Source organism: Nicotiana tabacum, chromosome 6 (assembly GCF_000715075.1).
Source record: "Nicotiana tabacum cultivar K326 chromosome 6, ASM71507v2, whole genome shotgun sequence".
In the NCBI taxonomy this organism is placed as follows: domain Eukaryota; kingdom Viridiplantae; phylum Streptophyta; class Magnoliopsida; order Solanales; family Solanaceae; genus Nicotiana; species Nicotiana tabacum.
Genome location: NC_134085.1, coordinates 100,951,178 through 100,963,246, shown reverse-complemented (window position 1 = coordinate 100,963,246; position 12,069 = coordinate 100,951,178). Strand labels below are relative to the sequence as shown.

General features: G+C 34.5%; 1 long non-coding RNA gene across 2 annotated transcripts; it reads left to right on the top strand.

The window, feature by feature from the left end:
- The first annotated feature begins 4,834 nt into the window (after positions 1–4,834).
- LOC107778691 (uncharacterized) lies at positions 4,835–8,625 on the top strand. 2 transcript variants are annotated; one of them, XR_001646435.2, is made up of 5 exons: positions 4,835–4,948; positions 5,159–5,217; positions 6,427–6,710; positions 7,808–7,915; positions 8,048–8,625. It is a non-coding gene; the product is annotated as an uncharacterized LOC107778691 (long non-coding RNA). The 2 variants fall into 2 exon arrangements; XR_001646434.2 differs by lacking the exon at positions 4,835–4,948 and having other exon boundaries at positions 4,971–5,217.
- Positions 8,626–12,069: the final 3,444 nt, after the last annotated feature.

Genomic DNA, 12,069 nt, shown 5'->3' with positions numbered 1-12,069 from the left:
CTTCTTCTACTTCTGCGGCCTTCCCCCTCGCTTCTGCAGTATCGCACTTGCGGTCCCCAATCCGCAGGTGCGGAAATACCAGAAGAAGAAAATCTGCAGCTTCTTCAAAAATGCTAAACTCTCCGTCACCCGTCCGAAATCACCTCGAGGCCCCCGGGACCTCAACCAAAAGCACAAACATATCCCATAACCTTATTCAAACTTATACCAATCTTCAAAACACCTCAAACAACATCGGATCAACTAAAACACATCGAATTCAAGCCTAAGTTTCTATAAATCTTCCGAATTTTGCTTTTGATCAAAAACCTAACTAAACCAAGTCCGAATGACCTGAAATTTTGCACACACATCCCAAATGACACAATGGAACTACTAAAACTCACGGAATTCCATTCCGATCCCTATATCAAAATCTCACCTATCAACCGGAAATCGCTAAAATACCAACTTTGCCAATTTAAGCCTAAATCTACTCCGGACCTCCAAAACACATTCTGATCACACTCCTAAATCACAAATCACCTCTCGAAGCTATTCGAACCATCAGAACTCACATCCGAGCCCTCTAACACATAAGTCAACATCCGATTGACTTTTCCAACTTAAGCTTTCTCAGAAGAGACTAAGTGTCTCAATCCTTTCTGAACCCGAGCCAACCAACCCGATCACACATAGAACCGATAGACAAAGCAATAAGAAGCAAAAATGGGGGAAAGAGAGCGGTATCTCATGAGACGACTAGCCGGGTCATCACACGATCCAACAAATATTTTAATTGTGCATTGCTAGAGGGTCGAATGGTGTGAACCATAGATGTGTCTATTACCCCGCTCGCGAATCATATATGCAATGCGGTCAAACATAAATAAACAATCACCCCAATTGCGAATCATACATGCGATGCAGGTACACATAGAAACTCACATTCAAACAGTCAATCAAAACTTCATCAGGGAGACAATTATTCAAGGAAGTGTCAATTTCTCTTTTACAAGTTGAGAAAACAAAGTTCAACTCTTTTAGAAAATCATTTACCACTCCGATGCAATTAAATCAATTTAAACTGTCAATAAGGTTACAATTATTACAAGTAAATCATGCTTTTGTATCCTAGAATACCAGGACTTAAGCATAATAGTAGCTACCCACGGACTCTCGTCACTTCGTGCGTACGTAGCCCCCACACATAGAAGCACATATCCAGTTAATTCACCCATGGGGACAATTCCCTCTTACAAAGTTAGAAAGGAGACTCACCTCGCTCCGAAGTTCCAAAACCGGAATCCAAGCCCTTCCGACGACTCAAATCGATGCACAACTCTCCAAAACTAGCCAATAAATGAGAAAATCCATAAATATATGCTCTAATACTCAAAACAATTCAATTTACATAAATTCCTAACTTCGTTCGAAAAGTTGACAAAATGCCCTCGAGCTCACATGCACGGATTCCGAAAAAACTCACAATATCCGACAACCCAATCCGATACGATTTCAACCATACCAATTTTATCAAATTCCGATAACAACTTGACCTCCAAATCTTGAATTCTAGTTCTTGAAAAATTTTGCAAAAATCTTGATTTCGTCCATTTAAATTCGAAATAAATGATGAATATAACCATAGAATTATGAAGTATAATTACTTTCGGATATAAAACACTTGCCCCAATCCATATGGTGAAAATCGCCTCAAATATCGCTTCAATCCGAGCTCCATAGCTCCAAATATGTTAAAAATGGCTGAAACCTCGAAATATAGCTTCTGCCCAGGTATTTCCTCTTCGCGATCGTGGAAAATGCTTCGCAATCGTGAAGCACAACATTTTTCAGCCCAAAATTTGTCCTTCGCGATTGCGGAAAATGCTATGCGATCGCGAAGAACAAATGCCTAACTCTTCCAGACAGTCTCTAGTATAATGGCCATAACCTTTTGTACAAAACTCCAAATTGCAAATGGTTTAATTTTTTGAAAACTAGACTACAAGGACTACAACTTTCATGCTTTTCTCATCTCCCAGTTACTTATATATTACAAGATATAAGCTTCTAAACTCAGCCCTGTGCAACACAAATCTCTTCTTCGCGATTTCCAAACTCTTCCCGGATAGGCTATAGTGTACCACTCACAACTTTTGGTACACAACTCCAAATGACAAATGGTTTAATTTTATCAAAAGTAGACACAAAGGGCTACAACTTTTATTTTTGGGTCATCTCTAAATTTCTTATAGATTGCGAGATACAAGCTTTCAAATTTGGGTTAGTGCAGCAGAAACTTTCCTCTACGCAATTGCGAAAGGCCTTCCGCGATCACGAATTACTGGCCATTTTTTTCCACTTTACTCACCGCGATCGCGACCAATTCCCCGGGATCGCGTAGCATATTGTTGTAACCAAAAATTAGCAGCTAAAAATAGAAATGGTCCGAAACCATCCCGAAACTCATCCGAGCCCCTCGCGACCCCGTCCGAACATACCAACGACGTATCACGGACTTAGTCGAGGCCTCAAATCACATCAAACAATACTAAAAACACGAAGCACACCCCAATTCGAGTCTAATGAAACTAAGAAATTCCAATTTCTACATTCGAGGCCGAAACCTATCAAATCACGTCCGATTGACATCAAATTTTTGCACACAAGTCACATTCGACATTACGGACCTACTCCAACTTTCAAAATCGGAATCCGACCTCGATATCAAAAAGTCCACTCTTGGTCAAACTTCTCAAAAATCTTCAAATTTATAACTTTTGCCAAATGACCCCTAAATGACCTACGGACCTCCGTATCCACTTCTGTATGTGCTCCCAAAACCAGAATCACCATACGGAGCTATTCCCAGGCTCGGAATCCCAAACGGACATTGATAACATTGAAATTAACTTCAACCCAAATTTATAAAATTCTTCCAAAATGATAACTTCCACAATAGGCGCCGAAACTCTCCCGAGTCATCCAAAATCTGATCCGAACATACGCCCAAGTCCAAAATCATCATACGAACATGTTGGAACCTTCAAATCCCAATTCTGAAGTCGTTTACTCAAAAATCTTACTTTAGTCAATTCTTTCAACTTAAAGCTTCTGAAATGAGAATTTTCTTTCCAAATCAACTTCGAACTTCTTGAAATTCAATTTCAACCACGCATGCAAGTCATAATACCTGAAGTGAAGCTACTCAGGGCCTCAAACCGCTGAACGACGCGTTAGAGCTCAAAACGATTGGTCGGATCGTTACATAATTACTTTCAAATTATAAAATAGTAAAAGCCTAATATTTTTAGAGACACAAAATATTTTTAGAGACACAAAACTATGAAATGGATACCAATTATAAGTGAAGATATATATTTCGTATATATGTCTATTTTCAGAAGAAATGTTCAAATAATATTCACTATGATGTTCTCACTTAGAAAATATGGAATACTCATGACTTTTTTATTTGAGTTAATCTCAATCTTCATCTTGTTAAAAAAATATCAATAGACCTTTATCATTCATTTGTCAAAGTATTCTTGAGGGTCTATTAATAATTAAGAAATTTAACGCATAATTTGCATAGGAACTATTTGGTCATCTAAGCATTGAACAATAGGGCACAATTTGGCACTTGGAGCATAAACCTCACAAAACTAAATTATACAAATGAACCTCAAGCCATTTGACAAGTGTCGCGCCCAAAGGCCGGCAAGTCCTGAAAAGCCTTTTAAAATATTGATTAACAATACGAGAACTCATCTATTCTATGCGTACTAATCACAATACTAAGAAAATATAGTATTAAAATAAAAATAATAACTTTTTCCTTTTAGACAAAGAATGATTTACCACTAGAAAATATAGGGAAATTCCCAACATTAATGTAAACATTAGCAATTAACGACGAATAATATGACATCTAAAATAAAAGTCACAATCTTTTTGATATTTTGTATCAAATGTTATTGTTTTTATGACATTTGATACAAAATGTCATTGTTTTTACGATATTTTGTATCAAATGTCATTATTTTTACAACACTTTGATTCAAATGTCGTTATTTTTACTACATTTTGTCAAAAATGTTGTTATTTTTACTACCTTTTGTCAAAAATATTGTTATTTTAATGATATTTTGTCATAAATGTCGAGAAATGTAATTTTTTCTGACATTTATTTTAAATGTCACTAAATAAATATCGTCGTATCCTTACTTTCTTGTAGTGCCTATCGTATGTTAAATGATTTATAAAACCCCTCGTCCATCTATCCATATGAAAATATATAGAATGTTAATTCTTTTATCAAAAGCGCCCTGTGAATAATGTCATCACATGTGGGCCTCTCATTAAATGATGTGGCAACCTTTCGTTTTGCCACTTGGCTTTGTGGGGCTGAAATTGCAATTGGATATTTGTTGACCCATCACTACAAAAAAAAAAAAAAAGCGTTTAGCGACGAAATTTTGCGACAAGAGATATTTTGTAGCTAAATAACGACGGTTTAGCGACGAATTTTATAGTTTGTCGCCAAATAAGATACAAAATAATTCATATCAAATATAGTGACAGATTAGCGACAAAAACTTATATTCGTCGCTAAAATTGGCGCTAAAAATTAGCGCCTTTATTTTACCTATAAAATTAGCGACGAAATTTGGGCGACAAAATTTATTAAAACTTAGCGACGAAGTTAACGACAAAAAATCCGTCACTGAATTATTTTACTTATCAATACATTCGAAAGTTAGCTGCGACAAAATATTTTGTCACTAAATAAAATTTTATTAATTATTATTAGCGACAGAATTTCAGTCCTTTGCTATTTCCGTTGCTAAATATTCGTTTCCCAAAATAAAATTACCCTAGTTAAAAGACTCCAACCATTAGGGCACAAACACCCCAATTCCTCTCCTCTCTATTAGACTCTCACTTTCACTCTTCTACAACAAATGTGAGTTTTTTTCTTCAAACACCAAAAATTGGGCGTGAATCTTACAACTATTCATTGTTATTTTTCTTGGGTTGAAATTAGAAATGCTTGCTTGAGCCTGTGGTGTGCCTGAATCTCCAAACAGAGAAACTGTTTTGGGCTATGATGTCTTTCTCCTTTGCTCTATTAGATGCTTCAATTAGTTCCTCACACGTTTGTCTTTTCTCACAGGCATGAAGCTGAAATTCGAAGTTGTGCGTTGATTTTAGGGATTGTATGTCCTTGATAAGGTAAGCTTCTTTGTGATTTCATTCATGTATTGTAGATCTGGGCGAGAATCAAGTTTATCCTGTTTTGTGTTTTATTTTGGTGTTTTCTTTTCAAAGTTTCTCCAGCTTTATTCCAGATTTTCTCTACTCTTTGTTATTGTTTTTCCCCCTCAGAAAAAATCTGCAGAAATAGCCATGTATGTATGTGATTTTCTTGGCAGTTACCAGTTTTATACTTGTTATAATGTTAAAAACCCACACATCGATTCCTAAAAAAAGAGTTCTTTTTCTCAATCTTGGTTAAACAGGCCAAATGGTTCATTTTATATTCACAAGAATTCTCAATTTGGAAGAAGCAATTTTGTTATAGTGAAGGCTTCAAATTCATTCAAGAACTACCAGAAAACAAGTTGAGATAACCCTATTATTTTTGTGCATAAATTGAATTTGAGTTTATTTTTTGTTGGAAATGGAACTGTAATTGTTTACAAAATTGCTTTCTCTTTTTTTTTTTGGCAGTAATTATGTAAAACGTTTTGAGCTTTGTGTGAATTTTTTTGTGGGGGGAGGGGGATGGGGTTGCTTATATAACATATGAATTTTGTGCATAGTTTGGATTTGAGTTTATCTTTTTATTAGAATCGAGCTATAATTGTATAAAATATTTGTGTAAGAATTCATATAAGTTTGTGTAACTGGAACTCGTGGTGTTTTGTGTAAGAATTTTCGTCCACCTGTGTAATAATTATATAAAATATTTGTGTAAAAATACTGAATTTTCTGAAAGGGTGAAGTGTGATGTTTTAGATCTATTCTAATACGAAATCACTAAATGTACTCATTGATTTAAATTACACAAATAGTTAAATACTATTTTTAACTTATGATAGATAGTCGAGATAAAGAGAACATTTATAGAATCATGGGGTATTGTACCAATATCATGAAGTTGACATTTCTAGAATCATGGGGTATTAGACCAATTTTCACATGAGTTTTAATTTGTTGAAGGTTTGTTGGCCACTTAATCTTCATGACTTCCATGTTTGAATTAACTGTAAGCATTCTTTGTCATAATGTGAAATTATGGAGGAGCTCATTGAAAGCCAATGAAATTACCAACAGTTATCTCAGTGCTAATTGTTAAGTGTTTATTGAGTCTTGAATTTAAAAATATATTAACTTTTATATGTAACTTATTAATATTATTACTTTATAAAATTATTTCAGAAGGCTTTCTACTGGGATTCTTCAATTGATAGTGCGGTGCGGATCCAATGGGAGCGTAGGACATCAAAAAGATATAGTGATTTTGTTAGCAAACTAAAATCAAATGGGGTGCAACCGGACACTATTCCAAATAATATGTGGAAAAATTGGTTGAGACTTTGGAAAGATCTTAAGTGTGTTTAAAGTCAGAAATAAATGCAAAATATTATTGTGGTGGGAGCGGAGTTGCCACTGGGACTCATACAGGTAGCTCTGTCAGTATTGGGGAGCATCGCAAGAGACTTGTAAGTGGATATAAAATATGCTCTATCCTCTACTAGTAATGCTTCAGTGTGATTTCATTTAACTAAATGGAAGGCAAAGGTACTTAGAGAAGACTTGAAAGATTAATATTCAGTCTAAGTTTGTGAATTTTGGAAGATTAATATTCACCTGTTTAGAGTTGTCCTACACAGCTGCCTTAGAATGTAATATCTGTGTCATTTTCTCTTGTTTCTCCCCTAAATATTCAAGTTGTTTCTGCTTTGTATACTTCTTGGCATGGAGGAATCATGTAGATTTAGGCTGGATAGATTTGTACTATGAAATTACAATGGTTAGATCTGAAAAAGGTCATAATGGGACAAGCTTCAAACTTGGCTTTGGAATTAATACCAATGTCTTCTTTTTTCCTCTCTTTGTTTAGGGCTTTTTTTGTGAAGAAACAGTTAGAATGGAACATTGTCATTATGGGATTTGATTGATACTTATGTTGTGATATGGAAAATTATTCTAATTGGTAATGTTTATCAGCTAATTCAGTAAAGTACCATGTGACAACATTGACTTACTAAGATTTGTTTCCTTTCTTTCTTTTTTCTATCACATTTAGTCTCATCACTAAATCTTTATTGCTATTATAGGTTGTGGTTTCTCTTTTCATCTTCTAATATTAACTTGTTCATCAAAATGAAATAAATGTTTCATGGCTCAAGTGGTCAAAATTTTGGTGGGTGATGTTCGTACTTTATCCATAATGGGAGATAGTCCTAATTAAGCATGTTTACTTTGGAAGAAAGTACTGGAACTATTTAAAAGCATCTTTCTTTTCTATTTGTGGCGTAGGAGCTTCTTTAACCACTTCAAGTGTCTTATTTTAGTAATCAATTTTTTTTTTGTGTTAATTGTAGTTCCAGTGCAAGTAGGCTTCTAAATATAGAAGTTCTTTGAAAGAAGTGGAAGTTTTAGCTCTCTAGAATACTATCTAACTGGTCACAATCTGATACTAAAGTTACAGACCACAAGCTCTGTGAAAGTTCTTTGGTGTTTCAACAATATGCATATCAGTTTTGAGCATTTGCTTTTGTTGCTCTATTTTCTTAATTGAATAACTTTTGTATAGGCTGTTAAAAAAGGTCGAGATCCAACACCAAGTGAGTTGCATTTGCACGTCCATACACATGGTAATGATGGAAAAACTTTTGTTGCTGAGAAATCTCGAATCGTAAATGTGAGATAACTTTTTAAATAATTTTATTGACTTTGCTTTCATATATTTTTTTCATTTTGTAAATTGAATGCTATATTTTATTTATCCTTTTTATTTCACTAACTATTAATTCTTCTACTTGAAAAATATCAGGAGATATTACAACAACAAATACAAACTCAATCTGATATTGATCAGTGTAAAGTATATTATCAAGCCGCATGAGGAGAAAAGAAAAGAAGAATATATGGTCTTGGATATCAAGCAAAATGCTACTATGGGCGAAATCTTCATGGTTCTTTTGGATCTGATGCTACATCGTCAGCAAAACCTCCAAATTCTTAATCAACACCGACAGGAAATTTGGATGAGTTAGTGATGCGATTGATTCCTGCACTAACAGATCATATAGTTCCTGTAATCATTGAGCGGGTACACAAATTAGTTTCCTTACCCTTGCAGCAGCCAAATACTGATCTTACCAACCACCCATTAGATATGGCACCTACAGTTCCTACATCTTCTACTGCTTCTAACATTGATGAGGTTCATGAATTGAGTTCTGATGATGACCGTAATTCTCCAGCCTCGCATAGTTAGCCTACTTTTTTTGGACTTTATTGTTGGTCCTTGTGAATTTTTTGTACTTAATAATACTATTATATGCATTATGCTATATTTTTTGGACCTTGTTGAATATATTGTTAATTTATATTAATATCAGTAACTTCTTATTAAGTGTATTTAATAGCTTTTATGTAATATGCTTGAACAGAGTACATTTAAAATAATAAATAAAAGGAATTTTAAAAAAAACAGTAATATATTAAAAATAAATTAGCGACGGATACTTTTCGTAGCTAAAAAATTATCGTGTAAAATTAAATCTTGCGGTGTATTGACGACAAAAGGTTTTTGCTGCAAAAAGCCAGGAAGAATTAGCTATAATATGACTAGCGACGGACGATTTCGTCGCTATAAGAACAAACGACGAATTTTGTTATGTATTGCAGCGACGAAAGGCGTCAAAATAGCGACAGAAACAAGCAATATAGCGACGGTTATTTCCCTCGCTAAACTTTGCTACAGATATATGTTGTCGCTAATTCTACGACGGTTTGGTATTTTTCGTCGCTATAAGCTTAGCTACGAGCATTTTAGGGACCAACTTGAATCCGTCGCTAAACAACTGTAGCGACGGGAAATATTGATTTAGCGACGGAATGCGGCCGCCACTAAAACGCTATTTTTTTGGTAGTGCATATAACCGATCCGACCCACTCTTTTTTATCTGGGTCATTTTTTTACTTTATACCCACGACAAAATACTTTTTTTTAACCATTTCTCTCATTTCCTCTATCTAACCCAGCAAATGACGATTTTAGGGTTTCTTTAGGGTTCGTTGTTTGCTCTGATTTGGTACGCAGAAATAGAGGTATCTTTGATTTCCAGTATTATCTTGCAATATCATTCCATTAAAATAAGTATTTACAACTTTAAGTTATAAAATTGTAGGTTGGGGAATCTTTGGGAACCGACAAGTTTATGTCTTTTGCATGTGCTTTTTTTATGTTATCTGAACTATTTTTTTGTACCTTTCTAGATTTATTTATGTTACTTTTATTTTTGGTGGTCCTTGTCATGTTGGTCCTACATATTAAAGCTAGGGTTTTTGTCGATTTGTGTAATTAATTGATGGTGGAGGTTTCATGTCTTTATATATTTGTTGTTTAAGCCTTGAATATTATTATTTTTTTACCAAGAAGCCTTGAATATTGTTGATGTGGTCCCATTTTGCTTTTTTAATTGTTATTGCATGTGATTTTATTCGAAGGATGGTGGATAAAATGAACTTGTATTTTAATTATAGGAGTGAGTGGGAATTGGAACCTACGCAGTCTTATACTAATAAAGATGTTCACCTGTTAAGTGGTTATGAAGTAGACCACCTCTCTTATATTTATTTGTGTAAAGAATACATTAAAGTTGTTACACCCCATGTTTTCGTACGCAAAAGTATGTTTTAAGTCAATTGATGTAAGCTCGGAAATGAGATCATACTTGAAAGTACATAAAGTAAGTTAATCATGTTACCTTGGGGATTACAAATATTTAAGATCATGAATAACAAGTACCAAGATAGTTGGAAAGGCTTAGAAGCTAAAAAAATTGAAGAAAATAAGTTTCGTCGAAAGTCGATAAGTTTGGAATGTTATAACATGCACTTTGGGATGAGACTAGGGTTCTTAATGTAATGTGATAAGGAGGTTATGTTATGAGTTATTTTAGGCTTATGATAGTCGTGTGTTATCTTTTAAAGTCAAGCGAGTTGTGGAACAAAAGTTGGCAAAGGTCATCACAAATGTTATATTCTGTGCGTCCCAAGGTGACGTATAATGAATATGTGACTTGTTAATCATGAATTAAATGAGTGTAAAGTCATAATATGAATATATATGATTCTTGGATATAAAATATAAAGTTTGGGAAAAACTAGATTTAACTTACGGAAAATCGAGTTAAGATTTGCATTGTAACGAGACGTATTGAGAAATTAAATTCGTAATCTTTATGATGTCATTTTGGGACATATGTCATACCAAAATGAAGGTATTGGAACCTAATTTCCAATGTTCCAAACAATATAATCATACGATATCGGGTAGAGAAATATAAATTTTTAAAGTAGGGTCGCCAAGTCATGTCGCCGCACTTCGGAGAAACTGACAGGTTTATAAGCCAGGTTGTGAGGCCGTTTTCTACTAATATATTGAGCGTTACAAGGAGATATTTATATGGAAGTAAATCTACATGTTTCTAGTTTCCAACTCTGCAAACCTTTTGTCCATTCGATATCGGAATGGAGAGATACAAGCGTCGAAGTTGCACTGCTCAAGCTGCCACGCAGGCAGCTTACCCACCTGCTTGGATAATTGAGGTGCTGGGCTTGTAAGTGTATCTTTTACCATTATCTCGTCAATATACAGAGAATACAAACACCAAAACACTCTCAATCTCTCCAAGGACTTTGCCAAGAAATTTCAAGCAAGATCAACATTCCTTTCACGAAATCAAGAAGCGATAACATCAGAGTGATCTCTACGACGTAAGTATCATTATTCCGCCTCTCTTTTTTTTTAGTTGGAGTTTTGTAAGGTACTTCATAGTTAATAAAACACCTAATTGGTGTATTTAAGCTTTTAAATATCAAGGAAGATTGATAAATTCATTTCCTAATAGTTAGAATTCACGGGACGGTGATCGGAAGCCGTGAGTTTGATTTATTTTACTTTTAGTGGACCGTTTTATAGTCCACTTATGTTGGACTATTATGCTGCTGATTTATGGAGTTTAGAAGAATTAAGGGCTTGTAGAAATGCCACGTGTGGTAGGGTAGTAGGCTGGTCACTCGTCATTGCAAATTCAGACTAATTGATAACTTGTTGATTGGGTGTGTTATGGTATATTTAGGGTTTATGTTGTATTGAAGGTACTGAATTGTAGTTGGATTGTGTTTGTAGTTCGCCTATAGTAGGCTTGAGGGAGCACTAAAATAAGGGGAAATAATGCTCGTTTTATTTTAGAATCTAGTTATCGTTTGAGATACGTGATATACTAGTACCATCTAAGTTGTACATGTATATCTTTATTATAGGGTTGACACTCTAGTTTTCATAAACTTGTTGTTGAGTTGCATTGACGACTTGTGGTATGTTAAGGCTATCCCTTCTTTTCTTTTGGCATGTCATATGAAACAATGAAACGAGCAAGCACGCAACTTTCACAAATGATTCTATTCTTAGAGGTACTAGGGTTGCCTATGTTCTTGATTCTCCATGTGTCCTACTATCATATCGTTTGTTCATGGGTCTCAGAAAATATTTAAGTTGATAAAGATTATTTCATGATATTAACCGAAGGCATAGATTTTATGACATCCCGAGAGATTTTATTGACTTATTTATTATGTATTGCATTCATTTATACATGTATATTGACCCATGACTAGATGATGTTATATATGCATATATTATATATATATGGGGTATGGGAAAAGGTTATGACATTGTATACACACCATCACCTGATCAACTAGTATACGCTGATGATTTTGCCCACATAGGCCAAGATAATATGATGGGATGCCCTCAGAGGCTTGATGATGTTATGTACG